This window comes from Cyclopterus lumpus, chromosome 13 (assembly GCF_009769545.1).
Source record: "Cyclopterus lumpus isolate fCycLum1 chromosome 13, fCycLum1.pri, whole genome shotgun sequence".
NCBI lineage: Eukaryota > Metazoa > Chordata > Actinopteri > Perciformes > Cyclopteridae > Cyclopterus > Cyclopterus lumpus.
The window spans coordinates 9,081,614-9,103,263 of NC_046978.1; the positions used below are offsets into that span (position 1 = coordinate 9,081,614).

General features: G+C 45.2%; 1 protein-coding gene across 1 annotated transcript in view; it reads right to left on the minus strand.

The window, feature by feature from the left end:
- robo2 (roundabout, axon guidance receptor, homolog 2 (Drosophila)) overlaps positions 1-21,650 on the minus strand; it is a 147,784-nt gene that overhangs the window by 70,459 nt on the left and 55,675 nt on the right. The gene's annotated exons all lie outside the window — the stretch shown is intronic.

Genomic DNA, 21,650 nt, shown 5'->3' on the forward strand with positions numbered 1-21,650 from the left:
CACCGGACACATCAACAGTGATTTAGTGGACGCTAATGAGCCAATAGTCTTAATCAGGTCTCACTCTACACACGTACCACCAACATATTACACAATGGAGGTATTACATTCTACACGGTGGAGACACCGGCGAAACACATCTCTTTGTTCTCAAGCCCTCCGTCGAAACACATAACTCTGAGATGACTAAGACTCACTGACAGCTGGTGAAAACATAAGAGGCAAAAACATGCACCGTGCATGGTGCAGTCACCTCTCTGGAGAGGGGTGGTGTAACTGGAGTGGGAAGGCTATTCAGTAGAGACCGTCATGTGTGTCAGGGAAAGACTTTTTTTTTGGTCTCTCTCTCTTCCTCACCCTCCCTCCACCCACTATGGTTGTTGAACTAGGACATGAAGCAGGGCTGCGAGCATCAGTATGCAGCATGGAGACGGCGAATCAATGGGGCCTTGAAGACTCTCCACTGTCTCTCCCTGTCGCAGCCCCACTATTAATGAGTGGGAACCAGGGCCCGTCCACTCCCCTCGTGGCTAAATTACCAGCCGTGAATCAACACAGCATTTATGGACAATCGCCAATTAAAGTGGCTAAATCTGCAAGTACAACCACACCTTGTATAAACAAGAGGATCACAGGGTAGGCTGAGAATAGGACCCGAGCAATCCAACAAGTGTATATATTAACAGAGAGAAACAATATATAGTATATAAGGAAAAGTGGCTTCCACCTGTTCTCAGTGGACATATTTGGTCTGGATCAATGGTAGACTTGTGTAAATGCCAGTAAAAGAACTATAAAACAAGCCTGATAAAAAAAAAGAATAATGAATAATATCATACCAGACCATAGAAATAAGCAGCATGGTAACATAATAAATAGGTGAACAAACAGTAAAGCTGAAGAAGGAAAGGCTGGATGACCTGCAATGGGAGAGTGGGAGAGAGCGGAGCAGTGGTAAAAGCCTGATCAAATAAAAGACTGTAACCTCGATCCACTTAGCCGTCACACAAAGAGATGCTTGGTGAGCAATAGCTTCATAAAGTCACAACATGCCGTGTGTCTGCAGCCGTTTCAACGCTGAGTAAAATAAACTTTCATCAAGAATGTTTACAGAATTAAATGTTGGTTTGGAAGAGGGAAAAAAAAAGGTTTAAAAAACGAGTTGTACTGTATATTAGATGTCTAGAACATAAACAAAATGATGGGGAATGCCAACAGTGAGAGAGCAAGTAAAGTATGAAGATTATCTGTAATTACCAAACCTTCTAATCACAAGCTTGAGAAGAGAGAGGGCGGTCTTGGGATTACACTTTGGGCAAACACATGCACATGCATGCATAACCCCCTTAATCACATCTCTGAAACCTAAGGATGTCGCAAAATAAAGCCTTGTTGGCAGAAACAGATGTTAAGCCAAAGCTTTATCTAAAATTATCGCAAAAGCAGAACCAGGCAGCTTCTATTTTGTTCACTTAAATACTGTACATACCTTGAGTGGAAGTAGTCTGCCCCCGGCTTAAGATGACTATAGCCTCGCTCCAAAAATCATTGAATCTTAGTCACAAAGGGTATTGTACTTACGTGTCAGGCAATCAAATGGATTGGCTTACTGGAATTCGAGCAGCTAGTCTTAGAGTTGGTGCCAAGTAGAGGCGTTTAGATAAAATAGAGAGCCACTGCTTGCTTGATTTAATGAGTGTAAGACTTTGAGTAAGTGGTCCTATGCTGTGGCTTTACCTTTCAGCTGGAGAGTATGGCCGTTTGTAGGTCATTGTGCTTTTGACAGTATGTCAGTAGGTGTCAAACTTTAAACGCTTCAAAATGGGCCTCCACTAAAAGTGCCTTGGGAGCAGACCGCTCCCCCTCCTTTCACCTCAGTGGTGACAGTCCACCACTGAGGGAGAAACAGTCTAATTTCACTGCTGGCTGACGTCCATTCAACGTGAGTGATGAGGGAGCAAGCCCCTGCGCACTTGTGTGCACACACATGTATTGCATGGCCAGAAATACACACACACACACACACACACACACACACACACACACACACAAAATGATACTAAAACAGTAAACTCAAAGCAAGGTTGGCCGTCTTGACAGGCCCATTAACTGGCCTCTGCCTGCCATTTCAGTAGTGTTTCACACCCTCCAATTCCAGAGAAATATACTGGCCTGCAAAGCCTTACTGTACGCTCCAGTGCACCGCGGCCCCTCAGAAACCATCGCTATCCATTGGTCTCTCCTCTGCTCGCACCCCATTCCCCCTCTTCATTATCATGCTGAAAACAAAACTGCTTCAACGTAATAGGCTTCCATTGCACCTGCCATCGGGTGCTTCTGAAGGTGAGGGTTGATGAGAATACGCGCGGACCTCTCAAGGAAAGTTGGAGGCAGTGAGTGAGACATGACCAGAGGTGGGGGGGCCCTCTGGGGTTAGGGAGGCCTCCACCGTGATAGACCCTGATGAAGATAAATGGACAGGGCCAATATGGCCTCCCGTGCGGCGGGGTATCATCTACAGGAAAAGGGGGGTTTGGGTGACTGGTTGGATGACGGACACACAGCCTAATTGGTGACCTGCAGGGTTAGAGGTGGGGTGGGGAGGCCTCTCCACTGACTGAGTGGCATGAGTGTCAATCCATCCTGAGCAGCGGTCAGAGATCAAGTGATCTGCAGAGGGAGAGTTAAAGGCATAGGGACACATTTCTGAGACACAGCCTGTTTGCAGCCCTCAGAAAGAAGTAACGTTAATCCCAGATTCTACGAATAAAACAAACATTACAGAACCCTTTCGATGAACAAAAAACACAACAAATCGTTATGCGCAAGTACTATTTTGTAGCACTTCGGGCAAATGTTTGAGGCTTGTGTTTAGAGAGGGAGTATAAAGTGATGATGACACAAGAGTGGACATTTCGTTGTTTGCGTGTGGTCCGTCTGGTCGGTTCAGCAGTGAATGTTGTACATTGCGCCCAGAGTAAAACACAAAGAAAAGATCTCTTGTTGAACACTAATCCGAGTCAGGGTTTGAACATCGCCCTCTGTGTTCAGTTCTTTTGCAGCAGCTGGAGGGAAATCGATCACACGCCTGAATTAATACTTAATCATAGCACCCAGATGCTCTTAGCTGAGGCCCGTGTCCACTGCTGAGCGAACATGGGCTGCACAAAGAAAGAGGTTAGGGTTCGGGCAAAAGGCTAAACAGTGCATTACAAACTGGACTTTGTGCTTCTGTACTGTCAACATGAACAAATAAATAGACACACATTAATATGCATGAATGGACATATGTAAGCATACTCAGGCAACCGTCACTAGTTGTAAACATTACATGCGTGTACAGTAGCTGGCTGAACATAAATGGTCCAAACTAACTGCATTTACCAGTGAGCGGACCAGACTGTCGGACATTTCATCTCCTTGTCAGTTAAAGCCCATTTCCATCCAAGATAATCATGTAGCAAGCCTTTGTGTACTATTATTATTTGCGGAGAATGTGTGACAATGTGCTGATCGGCCTTAATTGACAGCACAAAGAGTGACAATAATCCTGTGGAGAGGAATGTCAACATGTTTCCCCATGGTACAATATTAAAGTGACACTACAAATGTGAATATGAAAGGCTCCAGTGTGCAGGCGGCCATTGGAGAGCCCCCTCCCCACGCCCGGCCCAAGTCTATTCAGACAGACAACTGCAGTGCCACTGTGTATGAGGGTCTTTCACCAGTGACTGACATGGCTAATCATCACACTGGCATCTGATTGGAGGAGAATGAGACAGAGATAGCCATTAAGGTAATCCATGTGAGAAATGGGTTTAAACCCTGTTATTTGCTACCAAGGCAACAGATGGAAACACATGTATTGTTGCGTCTCACCATAGATGAAAAATAATAATGGTTGGCCAAGGACTGTCTATGTCAACGAATGAATATTTTTTTCTTTTTGGAAAAGAACTGGTTTTAGAAAGCCACTAAAAACCATTAATCAAACAAAAAGTAATACTTTTGTTTGATAAATGACACGTTTTTATAATTATATAATACCAATATTCCAAATCACCATTGGTTTATTCTCTAACTAATTGATAAATAATGTCCATATGACGACATGGAGTGTAAACTGCTATTTTTTCATTCATTGCTATTTCAATTGACTGCATACTAAAAATAATGTATGTGGAAGCCACAAATAGGGCTGTGACAGGCCTCCCCGTGCTCCAGGAGGAGGTATGAAGTATTACCGCGCTTGCTGAGAAAACAAGGAAACAAAGGAAAAATGAGACGGACAACAAACCCATGTGAATCAAAAAGGCTTTGGGGGCTTTATCTGGCGGCACCATGTGGGAATAATAATGACCATTTTGGATCCAAAAGGACAACCATTCATCTTAACCCTGGTCCGCCTGGCAAAACTCATAATCCCCCCTAACACCCACGACCCACCGCTAGACAGACAGCAGGAATAAAATGTCACTTTGAAGGCACGGGATAAGACAAAGCAAAAAACCATTTCCCCCCGCTCTCTTTCGACTCAGCATGATTATTTAACATTCCCTGGAAAACGCTCCATCTGCTTGCCGGCATTAATTCCTTCTTTTACCAAATCTTCACCTTTGAGATTATGTCACTCCCTAATGCCCCCCCCCCCCCCCCCCCCCCCCCCCCCCCCCCCCCCCCCCCCCCCCACACTCACTCTCTTTACTGGTCCTTCAATCAGACTAATACCAATTCCCTAGTGATGATTCATTTTATTCAGTCTTCCTTTTTTTTTTATTCATTTGCTCTGCAGCCACACTAGCATCAACTGCTCTTTTTTCTCTTGAAACTTCCTCTATCCATCATAGCTTGAAGCCTGGTCTGAGCCCCCCCCCCCCCCCCCTCTGCACCAACTGTCCTCCTCTCCAATCCAGCTTTTTCCTTTCTTCCTCCCTTAAACCAGCCATCAGGATGAACGATGGTGAAGGTTAGATAGCTCCATTTTCACCCCTCTGGCTCCTGACCCCGTCCCCGCTTGCCCCTGGTGACATTACTAAATACTGCTGTCTCAGGGGGAGTGAATGGTCTCTCCATTCATTTCGAGAAAGACTTAGCCTCCCTTGTTTGCCTGTTTCAGTGTGAAAGATCCCCATTTGTCAAGATGTGATCCTTTTTCTGCATTTGCAACACAAACAGGATTTTTTTTTTATCCTTCAGGGTTTGTGGCCTTTTATTTGGTATGTGTCATAACCCTGAAGCCTGTGAAATACATCCAAAGCCACCGCATAATTTCCAAAGTACACTGTAGTTCCTCTCATTTTAATCCCTAAAAAGTAATGTGATAACATTGGCTGAGTTGTATAAATATCTGCTACTAATATGTCTGAGCTCGTGCCAGTCAGAAAGGATTTCAGTTTCTGTGTTTCTCAGGGAAGAATGTCAGCCCCCAGAGTCCCCAGCGGCAACCTCAAAGAATACAGTAAATTCGCCAAAATGATCCTCACGTAATGGATCAAAGAAGTCATGAGCCAAGTTACACCAGTGTCGTCAGCGCGTCAAAAAGAGGAAAATTGTAAAATACTGTACGACCCACAAGAAAGGAGAAACAAGCAGGCCGAGAGTGATTGACAGTTCTGAATAAAAAAGCAGTAAAGCCACAGAGAACAAAATGAAGACCGAGACGGTCCAAACCGCGTGGTAAATCTGATTACGCGTCAGAGAGTAATGGCAAGCGAGTCTAAGTGACTGAGTAAGTGAATAAATAAAGGAGAGAAGATTGTGGTGGCCGCCTGCCACCGCACCACGTTATGTGAGCGGCTCCGTGTGTACACCAGCCAGGTTGCTACAGGCTGACTTTTCACACACAGCGCAATTACTCCGGCTGCGCTCTGTGTCGGTGAGCTAATTAGACCTTGGCGCGCTCGGGAGTCGTAGACTAGCATAGGTGATGAGTCACTTGGGATGGAGATGGAGGTGATAGCTTTTGTTTTTCACCTGAAGCTGCCTCGCACTGAGGAAAGTAGCGTTCCCTGTTTACACCACAGACTATAAACGAGGAATGGCCCCAAAAGGAGAGGCAGTAAATGTGGCGGAGAAACCGGTCGAGCCACGGCTGTTAAAGCAGCTGTGCACGCTCCCGATTTCTCTTCCACTCTCTCGCTCTCTTCTTCTCTGCCTCCCTCTCGGGCAGACGCATTAACGCATGCCTAGCCCCATCCTGTGCCACCCAGCTGTCCGCTCGCTGCCCCTTTGCTAATTCGGGCCCACCGACCCGACTCACCCCTCCACTGGAGAAACCCAATAACACTGTGTGTACTTAAACAGCAGCGTTGGCCAGCCCCCTCCCGTCCCAATGTCCTCTCCTTGCCAACAAACACACAGAGCTCTGTTATAACAGTCCTCGACCGAACTCCTTCTGAGAGTTGCTGTTAAAACAAATACTCCCCACAATGCAGCTGATGTTTCTTTAAAGGAAGAAGAAGAAGAAGAAAAAAGAAAGAAAGAAAAATAAATAAGAACTGATGGTTGCCCTTCTCTCTCAAGGCATTATTAGGCAACATTTTATAATTAATTGAATTGTGGTTTTGTTGGTACATGAGGGTTCTTGGCTACTGAGCTTTCTCATTAGTTACGCAGATTCTGGCCCTAACCTAATGAACAATAATAATACTTGCTGGCTGAAATGCGTTATGGAGATGAAACCTGATGGCCTCTGCTGGTAATTGGGCTCCCTTCCACTCATTAAGGGAGGATAGCAATAAAAAGCAATAACACTCTTGAAGTGCCATTAGAGGAGGAATGTGGCACTTTCTTTTTGACAATTCATCAAGACTGAAGCCCTGCCTATTAGCTGGATGGGAGCCCAGGGCCAAATCAACATCTCCCACTCTGCACAGACTGTTTGATGGGTAAACAGTCTTTGATGTGTCCGCTGCCACACACTGACATTCTATGTGGACATGACCACCAGGGCAAAGACAAGACCATGGGAGAACTTGGATTCTAGTTAACTATTACCGAACTATGGCAATTCAAGGTCTGCGGTGTTTATTCAGACGACTTTGCTGATTCCACTGTGTGCGTTCTACTTACCCCGCATGTTAAATTTGGTAAACAGAACGTGGAAGTGTGTGAAGTCGGTAAGAAGATCAGGTTAAATAGCGAGGTCGGGGCGTGATTGCTTTTCCCTATAGAGAGAGAAAAATCCAGTCTGCGTGCACACAAGTGGGTTCTATGAACTGCAGGATTCTCTGCCAAGTTATGCACATGAAGACGGTCCCCTCCATTCATGTCACAATTTCTCTCAACAGGGCTGCTCATCGTAATTTACTTTCCGAGCAATCGCCAGGGGGAAGCTGTCTTGCTCCGGAATATTCAAATAAACAATTACCTCCGACTGGCTCAGGCAACAATGTCAGGAATGTAACTCCCTGCATTGTATGTTTCAGCTTGCCGCCTCACTAAGCCAGTGGCTTTCAAGGATATAAGCCAAGAGTGGCACGGAAGTCATCCTCAGGTCTGTGTACCACAGTCTTCTGTCTGGTCTTGACACAGGAGCAAGCAGGCAGTTCATCACAGTTCCACTGCAGCTTGGCTGGGGAGATGAACTGTCCTGTCCAGCCGTCGAGTCAGAGTGGGATGAGCAATCGAAGCTAGAGAAATGCGGACGATGTGAGCATGGGAATTCAAAACTTCTTTTTGGAAAGTTTTCAGGTCTTATTCCCACAGTAAAATCCGGCGTGGGAAGGCAGAGATTCAACAAGTATACGTTTGAGCTACCGCATGTCATCTGCAGAGGAAACTTTTCGAGCATGTGGAAAGGCCACCGCAAAGCCGGATACTCTATCTCTCTTTGAACTACTGTGTGCTGCGAAAACACAATCTAGGAAAATTAATACACATATAGACATGTGCACATCAACGGTAGACTAATATATTTTGGTTTGGTCGGCCACTCACTCTCCTAATGCACTGTACCATAAACATGCAAATCCAGTCTGGGACACTTTTCCAATTAGAATACCTGCAGTGTAATTTAATTGTGCATGTCTACCAGACAAAACACTGCTGAGATTGTGATATCACACTGTAGCTGTCGGTTCAGTCAGTATTAGTGCAGCATGATTACTGATTGTCCAAGGTTCCAATTAAAGATTTATGAGCACATAATAACCACATAGCTACAACTTGGGACTAATACATTTCATTGATAGCATACACAATATACACTTATGGTTTGAATGCAGTAAAAGTATCGAGGGGAAGAAAGTCGCTCAATTCTACAAGCAAAGTGCAAATGCAAATTGCCACAACGCCACCCACATTCACACATCCACAGACACACACAGTCTGGGAGAATCCCTGCTGGCACACTTGGACAGCTTTGCTGAGCTACGGGGTGTCAGCCTGTCTAGAAAGTCAAGGAAAAATAGGAGATGGCCAATAAAAATGTTCAACCGCCTCTGACTCTAATAATCACAACATTAAACATGCAATGTTTATGGATGGCCATTTCCTTTCTCTTTATCTGGTTGTGTCATCAAGTGCCTCAGGAAGAAATAAAAGACCAGGCTATGCATTTCCCCTTTCACATTACGCATGGTAACAGTCAAACACAATTGTTTGACTTGTATTGTACGTTGCCTTTTCGTCATGCCTTGCTGAGTGAGTGCATTGTGTGGATACTCTCCGCTGTGTAGTCAATGTTTAGGTTCAACCAGCATTCTTGGAACTGACAGTGATTTAATGACTTGTTCAAATACAAGTGAGGTGAGTTCTCGCTGTGGTTTAAATTTGAACTTTGCTCAAGAAGAAATGTTTCCTGATGTATAAACTCCACTGCCATGCTGCTGCCTTCTTATCAGTAAACTGAACCACCTGCTAAGTTGAGGCTTTTGTACAATAGGCATATGGAGCCGCATGTCTTAATGTCTCTTCTCCTGTTCTAGTCCTCAGAGAACATTATACAACACTACTCTGTCATATTGCTTTTGTCTGAAGCTCTGTCTCTCCCTCTCTGATACAGAAGGTCACTGGAACAAAGAAATCTGCTATCTGACCGGGGTCCAACAAGATGGAGTCTGTCTGGATCCCCTCCCTTTCTCCCTGAAAGTAACCGTGGGGAGATAACACCAAACAAGGAGGAATGTTGTTTTCTGTTAAGGCATGAAGACACAGCGGCACACATGCGGCCCAGACAGAGCAGCAAATGGGAGTGAAATTGCAGTTGAATGTAGGTGTAGGAGAAATGTAGGTGAGAGGAAGCCAAACAAGGAGCAGTCAATTATGCGGACACGCATCTTTTGGGGATTTGCCTAAAATAATTGGGTGAGGAAAGACAATCTTGTGTCAAGAATAATGGCAGATGAGAAAGGAGTGGAGGAGCTTCCTCCTCTGTGGGAGTGATGCATGTTTTATGGCTAGAGAGGGGTTGGTGGCCCTGCCCTTGGCCTATTTGGGACCACAGATATGGGCTGAACCAGCTGTGGAGGGTAGGAGGACGGCTGTAGATGGAAGTTTAACAGCCCTCCCAAGGCCTATATCCCTCCAACCCCCTGATGGAGCTACAAGTATGTAGGGCGGGGCCTCGCACAGGGTCTGGCTGGGGTTCATCAAACTCCTTTTGCTGCTCCTCACTCGGAGAGCCCATCTGGTGCCAAGCAAACCGCAGGAAGGAGCTAAGGCAACACTTGCAACTTGCTGCGGTGCCCTCCCACACATAATACGCTTATTTGTACAAGTGCACCGTTGCAGATAAGCTCACTCCACATCCGCTACAATTTCTCCTGTGCTGTTTTATTTAATTTAAGCCAATTAAGCTGATTTTCCAGATTTTATTTTCTCTTCAGCGTCCCACTCACACTCCCTCTGCACTCACCAGGATCCCAGCTGGGCTTAAACACACACAGACGGGTCCTCAGAACAAATATTAACTGCTTAGCCTGGGAGGATTGGGTAGGATCCTTGTTTAAGAGTGTAATTTGTGGGGCATGTGAACACATGTTAAAAATCCTGTTAAAGGCATTAGGTCTAAACCAAGTGATTGCTCTACTTAGCCTTTTGCTAGCTGTCATGATCTCTGTATCTCTATCAAAAAGGTTCTGTCTGTGTATGCATGTGACTAACATACTATGAATTAGTGTTGATGTTTCACTTACCTATGGAAGGCAAGGCCATTGTTGAGATAGATACAGCAGAAGACAAAAAAAGGATTGTCAAGGACAGACATGGGGGGGGGGGAAGAAAACACCTGATTAGTTTGAAGCAAACAACAACAGCAGTCCTCAGTAGGAAGGACAACAATAAAAACCTTGCATTTTCATGTAGGTCTGAGATGAACTAACCGTGACCTGGGGTTACTGTTAGAACCCTGTCTAAGACCACTATCATATTCCCTACCCCACGTCTACATGCCCTCTACCTCTCCCTCGACCCCTGCATCCCCCCATCCTCCCAGCTTTCCTTCTGACATCTGCTAATCCCTAGACCTCTGACCCCAGGAAATTTACTCTCTCAACCTTGACCATTTTCTTTCTCTTTTCCCTCTTTATGCTTGGCGGATCACCATTATCCATTATCATTCCATTGTCTGAGGCCAAGAAAAACAATTTAAATTCCCGTGAACTGACATCCACTTGCAGGCTAAAGGCGATGTGGGTATCTAACAGGATGTGGGGCTAAATGACGGTATGTGTCTGTGGCGTGATAATCTGACTGTGACTTTTACCAAACAAATGATACGCTATGTAAAGTGCCTGTGGTCTACAAGCAAAAAACTATTTATTACATATTTTATTGTAGTCAAATATACATTCTACACTTCCAGCATACATGTGTGGTAATTCCATTTAACTTTTCATATAAATACTGCATGTTAGTTTTGGCCGGGTGCTAGTAATGTGTCAAATTTGGTCCGACAAATTCCAAATGTAATTTCACATCAACATGTGGATTCTTTACCACATAATCATCTACATTTCCAACAGAGGGTTTTTTGTTTAATTGGGTGGGAAGTTGAACATGCAATAGAAACGCCACACAGTACAAAGTACAAGAGAGAGGTTTTTAATGTAGAAATGATAGTCGGTGGCCAAAAAAGATCACAGGCAATGAGATATTTCTCAAGCCAAAGCATTACACCTGCACCCCCCCAAAAGCACAATTTGCAGCTGAAGATACAATTACCTTTGATACTTAATTATTCCCTGTTGCATTGGAATCCCGATCCACACTAACACTAACGATGATCATCAAGGCAGGGCTTGTAAAATGTTAAGAACACCATCAGAAGTAGTTCTCCATGTCAAAAGATATGAATGCAAGGACAAACACCAACGCATACTTGGACTGTGTCAAGAACAGATAGCTTCAACATACTTTTTTTTAGGGGTACACATTTGCAATTGTTTTGGCACAAAATGTGACCAGATGTCAAACCAATAAGTCAAAGGGAACCCCACAGAAGACATTTTAATTTAGAGTTGCCAATATCACTAAAAACAACAACTATCCATCAACTCGAATGTGATTAGCATTTACACAAACAGTTGCTTGAAACTCTCTTCACTGCATTCAGCGTCACCTCGTCTCATAGCCAAACATATCTTCACAATGCTGCAGCCAAAAAGAGGTCCGGCTACACCCATCATCATTCTGGTTAACGGGGATAAAACACTCTGGCTTGTCTGTATTTCTTCAAATCAATTGTAATCATCTTGGGTCCCTCAAGCACAGGATAGAGCAACGGTGGCTTTGCAAAATAGATAGTGGCGATAGCGGAAAGGGAGAATCGCCCCACCCTCAACTCCCATCGCGTAGATCCCCATTAAGGCCTAATCAGCGCAGATCAGCGGATCATCAGGATACTCCTGATGTTGATCAGGTGTTAATCTGGCAGCACTGGCACCCATCCCACAGTGTGGACTTTGACCCCGGGGGCGGACAGGCCCGTATGCATCCCACTGTTCCCGCCCGCCCCAGGATCCTGGCACAACATGGCTCACTCCCATATTTATTATTCATCTACTTCATTACCCTCAACAGCTATTTACCTTCACACTGCGGACCTTATGCTGCAAGCCTGGGGTGGGCATTATGCTGCTCTTCAAAATAAACAGGGGTATAAAAGATGGAGCGGGAGATGCACCAACACCATCTCATTTCAGTCACCTCCTCTATCTTGAAAGACTGAGAAGCTGCGGACTGAAGTGGAGTGCTGCAGAGAAGTGGATTTGTGTGGAAATTGCCAAGAGGACACTGGCCTCATCTTTCTTAGGTCAGCATCCTAAGCGCTCAGAGAAGCTCTGTCATTCCTAAGTAAGGATAGCCAATCAATTCCAATAGCCCCCAGGGCAGTCACCATCCCAGGACCCCATGCAAGTGCCGTCTTTCTGCCTCCAAACGCCTGGGAGCAGGCGGCTTATGTGCTGGGCTGAGCTCAGTTAATTGCTTGAGATATGACCCTGTATGGGTTGTGGGAGACTTTTTAAGGGTTACTTGTTGTGGTTGGGGATATATTCTCTGGCCCATAAACTAGAGATTAGCCTCACAATGGGAAGGTGTACAGCACAACTTTCATGTGGGACTAAGAAGATATGAGCCCTCCATAAGCACAGTAGGGAAAGCCGCAGATTTAGAGTAGCTCTTACTGATGTGCAGCTCTGTGTGTGTGTCTGACTGGAGTTCAGAATATTAAGAGGTACAGCTTGACTATGTGTTACTGGACAACTGAACAATACTGCTTTGCCAACCTGCGCATACATTCCTTCACTGATGTCCTTGGAAAACCATTCAGTAAAGTCCTGAAATAGAACTATTCCACACGTCCCTTTTCTATATTCAACATAGTAATTTAGGGACCTACTGCCAACTCTTTTGGCTGAAAGAGCAAAATTAGAACAAAATTAGAGAATGACAGACTTCAAAGGAAATACGATGCCACTTTTCATAATTACATTTATTTTTCTGTCTTGATTATTTTTCCCCATTTCTTAAAAACCAACGAACTGTGGTGAGCATATTTATTTTGGACACCATGATAATAATTCAATGTGAGCACTAACCCAGCCCCATAATGATTTCCTTTTTCTTTGCTGTTATTTCTGTGCCGCTGGCCTGTGCCAGGACACTACAAGGCTGGGGTGACCGCAGAGCAGTAACTCTAGTACTCTGGTTGTGGTTCTTGGACCGAGGCTGGGAGTCCATTTCAAACCCAGCCTTTCCACCCTTCATTTCACTTGGGCAAGAACACGGCACTACTGTGGGGTGGAGAGACATTCTCTCCCTTTGCTTTTGCTCCGGGATTGTGAAGCTCAGGCCACATTGTACTCCAAACTAACAGTAACATTTTTACAATGAAGAAACATGCCAACTAGCACACAAATGTACACACACGCTGTGTAATTAAGTCTGCTGTCTTCTTCCCTCGTCTTTGTAATGTATATATGCAGGTGCTGATCATTAGCACTCACTTGGAACTTATGTCCTAAAATAAGCATCTCTAAATGATCAAAGCCTCTCTGCTGTGGTTAAAACAAAGTGGAGCCCACAGAAAGACACACATGGGATGTTTATCCTTAAGTGAGTGAAAGACACAGAGAGAGAGAGAGAGAGAGAGCGAGAGAGAGAGGCAGACAGACAGACGGACCCAGAGGAAAAAGCAGCTCAGAGTGGAGAAAAAATATTTTTGATTGCTAATAAAAACCGAAAAAGCAAATAATATATTTCCAGAGTAGTGCCTTGCATAATAACAATATCATTTGTAATTTGTATTTGGAAATGCATAAGGATGAGATTCAGCCACCAATAATTGCTAGAATATACGTTACAGCGTAGTCAATATTTACACATTGTTAATAGATAGACTGGCATTGACTGTGCCGGGGCAGCCAAATTAAAATGTCCCATTGTTGCGCACATCTCTCCTCGACAATCAAGTTGTAGCTTCTTCTCACCTTCACATCTTTAACTGTCTCACCTTCACATCTTTAACTGTCTCACCTTCACATCTGTCTCACCTTCACATCTTTAACTGTCTCACTGTAAATCTCCCCACTGCAGGTCCAATAAAGGATAATCTTATCTTAATAGGCCATAAAGGGATAGATGTTACACATTATTTAACATTATACTGGCAAAATAGAAAACATACTTTGTGTAATAATCCTCCTTCCCATGAGGCAGTGAGGTTTGGTTACTCCCAAAAAGAGCTTATGTATTGTGCTCCTGCCGTGATAAACCTGAACTTATTGTGTGGTTCAATGGCAGTGGTTGCTAAAACCCTTCAATTACCTCCCCGGCCTCCAACAGGATGTGCGGCTTTCGCAGACCATCCAGTAGAGATGGGCCGATTGACACCCTCAAGGCGCAGTCACACTGGGTACAATTATAGACCACCACCCTCTCGTCCCGACCCTCCATGCACAGGGGGTCATTTCCTCCACCCTCACCATCAGGCTGCTGGCACCCAGCTGGTCATGCAGTGCGAGCTGTGGTGCCTACATGTGGTGCAATGAGAAGCCATGTGGACTTTGTGAAAGTAAAGCGGCATCATGTATCACCACTGCAAAATGTTCCAGCAGTCCTGTCGGCTGGAGAGCCAATTAGATCAGAGGAGGGCTGAACTGTGGTTACATGATGTGATGTCCCAATTCTCTCAACAACTACAGAAAGAATATGAAGCTGTATATGGTACATGTCAAGAGCAACTGGTGCCTTACCTAAACAATGCCACTGAAGTCAGACTATACATAGTTGATAAACTGAATGGGAATGAGCCCTCCTAGGAACACAACCTAAAATTAACCATCTTGAAACAGTGAGAAAACAGGATGCAACACCCCACCAATCACTGTGTTTGGCTTTTCCACAGCTGAAGCCTTTCCTTTGGCTCCAGAATGAACCTCCAGCTGCGTCTTGTGCCACCATATGCATGAAAAAGGTCCATCAAAGAACATATTTCTTTCATTCCAGGCAATTTCCCTAATCCCTGATGAGCTGCAGGGGAGATGAAATCATTATGGATGTGGGTTAGCAGGTGGTGAAGAAGGGATATTGTGGGTAGTGCATGTTTCAGTCTGTGCGTGTGTGTGAACACAAGTTTATCTGAATACATTTGCATTATTGCAAAGCCTTGTGTAATGACTGAACTTTTTTATTTAGTATTTCTGTTTATACTAGTCTGTTTGGGTGTATGTGTGTATATCTGGATATCAGCGTGACACACATAAGCCTCTGGCCCCAGGAAAAGGGACTGAGGAGCCTTGAAGTAGCTCCCAAGGATTAGTTTATCCAATCTTCTACTAATCGCTGATAAATTCTTTCCACTGGTGAGTCCTGCTCAAGATCCCCCTCTCTTAAGACTCCTCTCACTTCAGCTTCAACTGAAAGAGAAGAGGGCCGAGGAAAAAAAAACATCTAAGACACATGCTTCTTTTCTTAAACAAACTTTGAAATCCAAATACTGAGTCTTGCTGCCTCTAGTCATGGTACTATTGCTATTGTTTCTCCAAAAGCAGGTGATGGTCCAGTGACTATTGGCCTATCTCTCATATTTCAGGTCAAAGCACAGCCGGGGAGGGTGATGCCCTCCAGAAAGCAGTCAGTCCAATTTCTCAACAGCACTACCAGCTAACTCTTGACAGCTCTGAGATGTGGGCTACAATAACGAGGAACAGCAGCAGTCCACAATGTCAGCATTTTCTTTTTGGTGCTCTGATAAAACCTCTGGGCTCTGGAGGGGGAGGCGGGGCTGCGGGGGCAAAGATGGGGTGCCAAGGGCGGGCTTGTTACAATTTAATAAGTGTCATTGTGGGGCATTATGTCAACGACACAAGCAGGCTGCAGTTTCTGCACCATGCATCTTCTGTCCTCTCAAGGTTGATGTTTGGGAAGCAGGGTGCACCTTTTTTTATGCCGTTTTTCAGCACCTCATATTCACACATGGAGAGTTTCCCAGTCCACCACTGTTTGCCACCAGGAAACCGGGAGTTAAAGTCTCCATCTCAGTGCTTTTGGCTGAATACCGCTCACTTTCTTTCTCCACTCATATTCCAAGAAAGTCAAATTGGGACCTCCCAGTCCCAAACTGACTTCCCTATAGGGTACGGGTTTCTGTCAGAGATTTTTAATGACTACATTGGTAGAATAACAAAGTTAACATGTCTGGAATTCCACTGGGTCAAATCAAGGTGTGTTGGGTGGAGAAGTGATGATAGGTTGTACAGGTACACAAAACGGTCTTTTCAAAGGGTTTCAGAACGCTTGCTACAAGGGAGTTTCCATTACTTTCTGGCAAAAGATCTTGGCACTGACAATAAATGGGGGAAGAGGAGAAACGGGAGTAAAAAAAAACCTGTGAAATCTGACTGGCTGACTTCCAAGTCTCCTATTCTTCTTTTTATCTGAACCATGGCCTCACACTTTACCTGGCTGCTTGCCAGATAGACTGTTTTATTATTCCTCCTTTTTTTTCCTCACTCTGCATACTGTTTTACTCCTGCATCCTCTTTGGTTCTTGTCTAACCCTCTTTGCTCCTCAATTTGCTCTCTGCAGCACACTTCCACTCCCTTCAACACACCTCCCACAACAAACGGTACCCCATTAGTCACTCAGTTTGTGCTTATACACAACATGTGTCTTCCTCCCTGTACTCATATCCATACCTATTAAACGAGTTGGAACAGTATATGTGGCATTTCCCTGCATGTAATAACAGAGCCATTAAATATCTGACAGGGGAAGGTTAAACATATTTGATGGATTGGTTCAATTTTCTCTCCCTCAGTCTTCACTTGTGAATGAGGAGGATCCCAAGTGTAGGACAGCTGAGCAGCTGGGGGTGCTTAAAGAGCGCCTTTTCACTCCCTGCCAGTTTCCCCTTTCAGTTTATTACAAAGAAAGCCAATGATTTATGAAGCAAACAATTTTTAAAAAACGAGCACGCACAACTTCAACATGCCACACAACAAACCTGCTGATGAGAGACAAACTCATACACACATACACTTCTGTCTCCGGGAGTCCAACGTCTCTATGTACCAGGTAATCTTAATCAATTAAGGAGATGCAGTTAATTCAAGCTTGAGACAAAGACTCAGTCTGGCACACGCAACAAATCCAGGTGTCAAAAAATAGATTATTTAATCCCAGAAAAAAAACTGAAAGTGTATTGTGTGCTGCATTTATCATCCTAGTTCAACATTTTGGATCATCATGCATCTTTCTTTCTTTTTTGCTATTTCTTTGTATTGTGTCAAACACATCATGTCATGCTGGCATTCCAGCAGTAGTTGAATGAGAGGAGAGCATGAGATTGACAAGTGGGTGGTAGTGATGGGTGTGAGGGTGGGGATAGAGGGAGGTGGGGTGGCAAGAATATCAGTGCTCTTCTTCCCCTGAGGGGCCTTGATATGTGGAAGCAGCGGGGAGGGGAGAGCAGGTGCATGAGAATTCAGAAATCATCGCATATGCACGCTACTCAGACTTCTACAGCAAGCTTTGGCTGGAGGAAAAATAATGCTCAAGTGCGCAAACGGTGGATATGAAGAATCTGAGCGCTGGCAAAATGACGCCTTTTTGACCCCAAACCGTGGCTTTGCAAATCCAGCCTGTCTGGCTCTCTAGCCTACCAAGGTTTCCCTGAGACCAACATGAAGGTACAGGCCGGCCCCAGTCATCCCCAGTCAACACTGGAACTAATGTGCCTGAACAAGACATCTAATGGTTCCTGCGAGTATCAAAGGCCTGCCCCTGGAAAGGGCTGTTCCAACAGGGGCCCCCCGGCAACAACATGGGGGAGACAACAGGATTGGGGTCTCCCTGTGTGTTTAGATCATAGCACAATCACTCCGGGAACACAATAGGCTCCGATCATGACGAGAGCAAAGCGAGGCAACACAGACCCCACATTGCGATCAATGCAGGATATTGTAGAGTGTAGTTTTCCCGAGAATTCTAATTGAAAGACTTGTTTTTGGAGCCCACCAGCTGACACATTTCTATAAGATGAGTGTAATATGTTTCCGGTATTTTTCTCATGGATCACTACTCTCAGAAACTTTACTGTTGGTACATTTGTCAGAATCTAGACAGGTTGGCTGGAGCCAATAGATTTATTATAAAAATCAAACGGCTGAAAAAAGCTGACTGGAAAAGAGAAGGAGAGAATGCCTCTTCTTCCTCGCGAGGCAGTTTAATAACCTTTTAAATCATGTTTGACATTTTTAAGTTGGCGCTGCGAATATTCTGGCAATAACCGAGCTGTGATATTAATATCGGGCACTGGCAGTAATCTTTGTTTGATGATTTGCAATATGACACCCATCCCCCTCGTCCTCAGCCACCATACAGCCTCCTGCTCTCTCCCCGGAGACCATCCATTCCCGCCCAGGTTTGCCCTTGCCCTGACACCGGTTGCTAATGGCGCCACTGTCAAGGGAAGGCCAGTGGCAACATGGAATGTGGAGACCCTTCTGTTGAGCTTCTTTTGGATATCCACATGCTTTATGGCTTGAATAGACCAAATGAGGCCTCGTTTTCTGTACATAACAGTGCAGTGATTAGAGGGCTGTCCCTTTCCAACAGCTGCTAGACGTGACTGTTGGAGTGAGTGAGTGACTGTCTAGTCAAACCGTGCATGCATCCTGATTGGTCACAGTGCCATACAAACAGCCACAGTCTGGGATGAAAGCATACAGATGAATATCTGATCAAAACGGTGTCAAGCATCCATGCAGCCATGTTTGACACACTGCCAGTCGGCACTGATTGGGCGTCACAGCATTTCTGATTTATCGTTGCTCTTGATGAAGGTGAAGTCAAATCAACTGTCAACACTTGGATTGGGGGAGTGTCGCCACAGTCTGAAGTCTACAATCTGGTAGCTGCAACAGTGCAAGGGCAAACGTCAGGCTGTGGAGCGGGTGAGACACCACGGCCTGGACTTAAAGCGGAGAAGTGAGAGGGACGTAGAGGCAACACAAGAGGCTGGTTAATTAGTGGAGCACAAGTGTCTTCATAATGAGGCCTAATCACCGGAGCGTGGCAGCGACCATACGGCAATGGCCGTGTAGCCATACTGCCTGGCTGGCCCACAGTGGAGCAGGTTCCACAGGGGAGGGGTGGTTGATAAGGATGCAAAGATGGGAAAGCAGATGAGGTTTCTGTAACTGAAATGTGTATAGCACCCGCCGGTCTGTGTTGAGTATGCGTCTACTCTCTAGTGGCATAGTTAGGTGCTGTACCTTATATTAGAGGCTGGTCTAATTGGCCTACTGGGCGCCAGGGAAAGGGCTGAGAGCAGGGATGCTGTGACAGCGATTTCCTCTGCAAATAAATCATCCAGTCTCTTCCGTAAGCAAACTGTTACATCTCAACACTTCTGTCATTAATGCCATGCCTGCTCAGCTCAAGAGACATATTTACTGGCATTGATTTGATTATGGTTGTTATAGATGGAACCACTCTGCAGCATCACCCCACACATACACAAATCTCCCAAGCTAGATGTTACAGCCTTCACAGCACTATGTGGTTTGGTTGCTGTTTATTAGTGACAAGAGCAGATAATAAATTAGGCTCTATAAATAATATATTTGCATTTACATCTGAATATCTGGTGTGAAATGGCGTGGACTTAGAAATAAGCAGCTCGTCTTAATAATAACAGCAGTCACACAGGCAGTTGCCACTTCTCCCACAGGTGGTGTGTGTTGCCATAGAGAGTCATTTGAGGCGCACTACTGTGAAACAGGGACATGAGGAGGCTTGTCCTCCTCTGCCAGCATCGATTTTGTCTGTCCCTGAAAAGTGGCTGTGGCAAGAGGAAAACCACAGGGATGTGCTGAGCTTCTCTCATCCCCGACTGAACCCTCTCATCACTGCTAGGCAGATAGCTAAGCTTTAAAGAGAACATCCCCACTCCCTGCCACTTACTCATTTCCGGATTATGCGACTGTACCACCAGCAGCCCGACGCATTGAGCACGAGAAGGAGGGTCAACGCATTATGTCATCAGAGAAGAGCTGCCACGCACAGACGGAAACTGCAGTCGGCAACCTACCACTTACCGAAGAGGCACGCTGAGATTTAGATTGGATGGGTTCAAATTATACCCAAGAGCTGGCAGCTTAGTTAGAGGGAGGATTAACATCTACTACACGTCAAGAGCTTTCTGGTTGTAACATCCACAAGAACATACAAACACGCACACACACATGCAATTACTTTAGTTATCCTCAACAGAATCAGTGCGGGACCAATGGCACGCTGCCAACCACACTAACACTAAAACCCACTAAAAACATTTGGAATCCGGGCCAAAACACGCCGGGATTCCTTAGGAGCCTAGCGGATGTTATGGAGGGCAGATTCAATAGTTATCAAATGAATAATTGCAACAATAGGCCAACGATAAAGTCAGAGTATTTTCTAACAGATCAGGAATCAGTGAAGGTGATGAAAGCTGAGCTAAAATAACCTGCATATGATCTGGTGGAGTCTAAATGAAAGTCACCATGGAGTGCCCGATGCGGGTTAAAAACAGTGAGCAGTAAAGCCTGGTAAACATCTTTGCCCCCCCCCCCCCTCTCTCTCTCTCTCTCTCAGAGGGGTTGCCACTGCCTGGGCCACCATATTGTCATTAAAGACCATTGCATGGCAGGGGAGTACAGGAAACCCCAGAGTCACATCTCAGGAGGCCCGACTGCTCCGCTGAGGACGGCACTCAGTCCCAGCCACAGCACTGCTCACACAAAGGCACAAACAAACAAGCAGAACGACAGACTGCAAAGCAGACAGACATATGCGTGCACATTAATTACAGAAATCTTCAAAAGTAAAGGGGAAAATAAAGTGTTTTCTTTTCATCTCTCGAAACAGACCATGGAATGGATCAGTATTCTATTTAACACCAATAACTGAATTCTCAGCTGCACATTTTCTTGGAAAAAAACCCAAATGCTGTTTCCAACTGCAGGTTTTTTACCAGGCAGGCTCGAGATTAATTGATTCCAAGCTGAATAGTCGGCTAAAGAGAAGGGTTTATGCAGCAGCCTTGTATGCCTTGAACTATCAGTCGGATCTGTCTCCAGTGGATACTAAAATAACTGGAGGCAGGGCCGCAAGACAGAGAGGACTATAATCATCTCCTACATATGTGTGATGTGTGAGAGTGGGGAGATGGGGCGGTGGCAGTGTCTGGGTGGTCGAAAGGGAGGAGAGGTAAAGATACTGGGAGGCTGAATCCAAACGAGGGGGCTTTTCTGCAGACTGAAAGCGCCTGTGTGTCTCCAGCAGATGGACTATTGTCTGCTGAGTCCTGGGGAGTGGGTGCTGAGAGCTCTCCTTGTGCCCAGGGTGGCCCATTCTTTATCCCATACTTCACCTCTCTGGCTCTCCTCAGCCTTGGGCTTTGTTACACATTGTTTTGTTTGCTGTTGTGTTGTGCCTCAGCATGTATCTCACTTTTGTTAACCTTTTCACAAAAGAGATAGATATTTTTATTTTGTACTTTTTAGGGGGCGGGGGCCACGGGTTATTTTTCGGTACGGGTTGTTTTGTGTTGTCTGAGGAACAAGTTGGAAAGCCGGTTGTGACCGGAGAAGAATGCTGAGTCGAGCTGTTCCAGCCTGTTCGGTGGCTGTCCCTCCCTCAGGACTGGATGTAAAGAGCG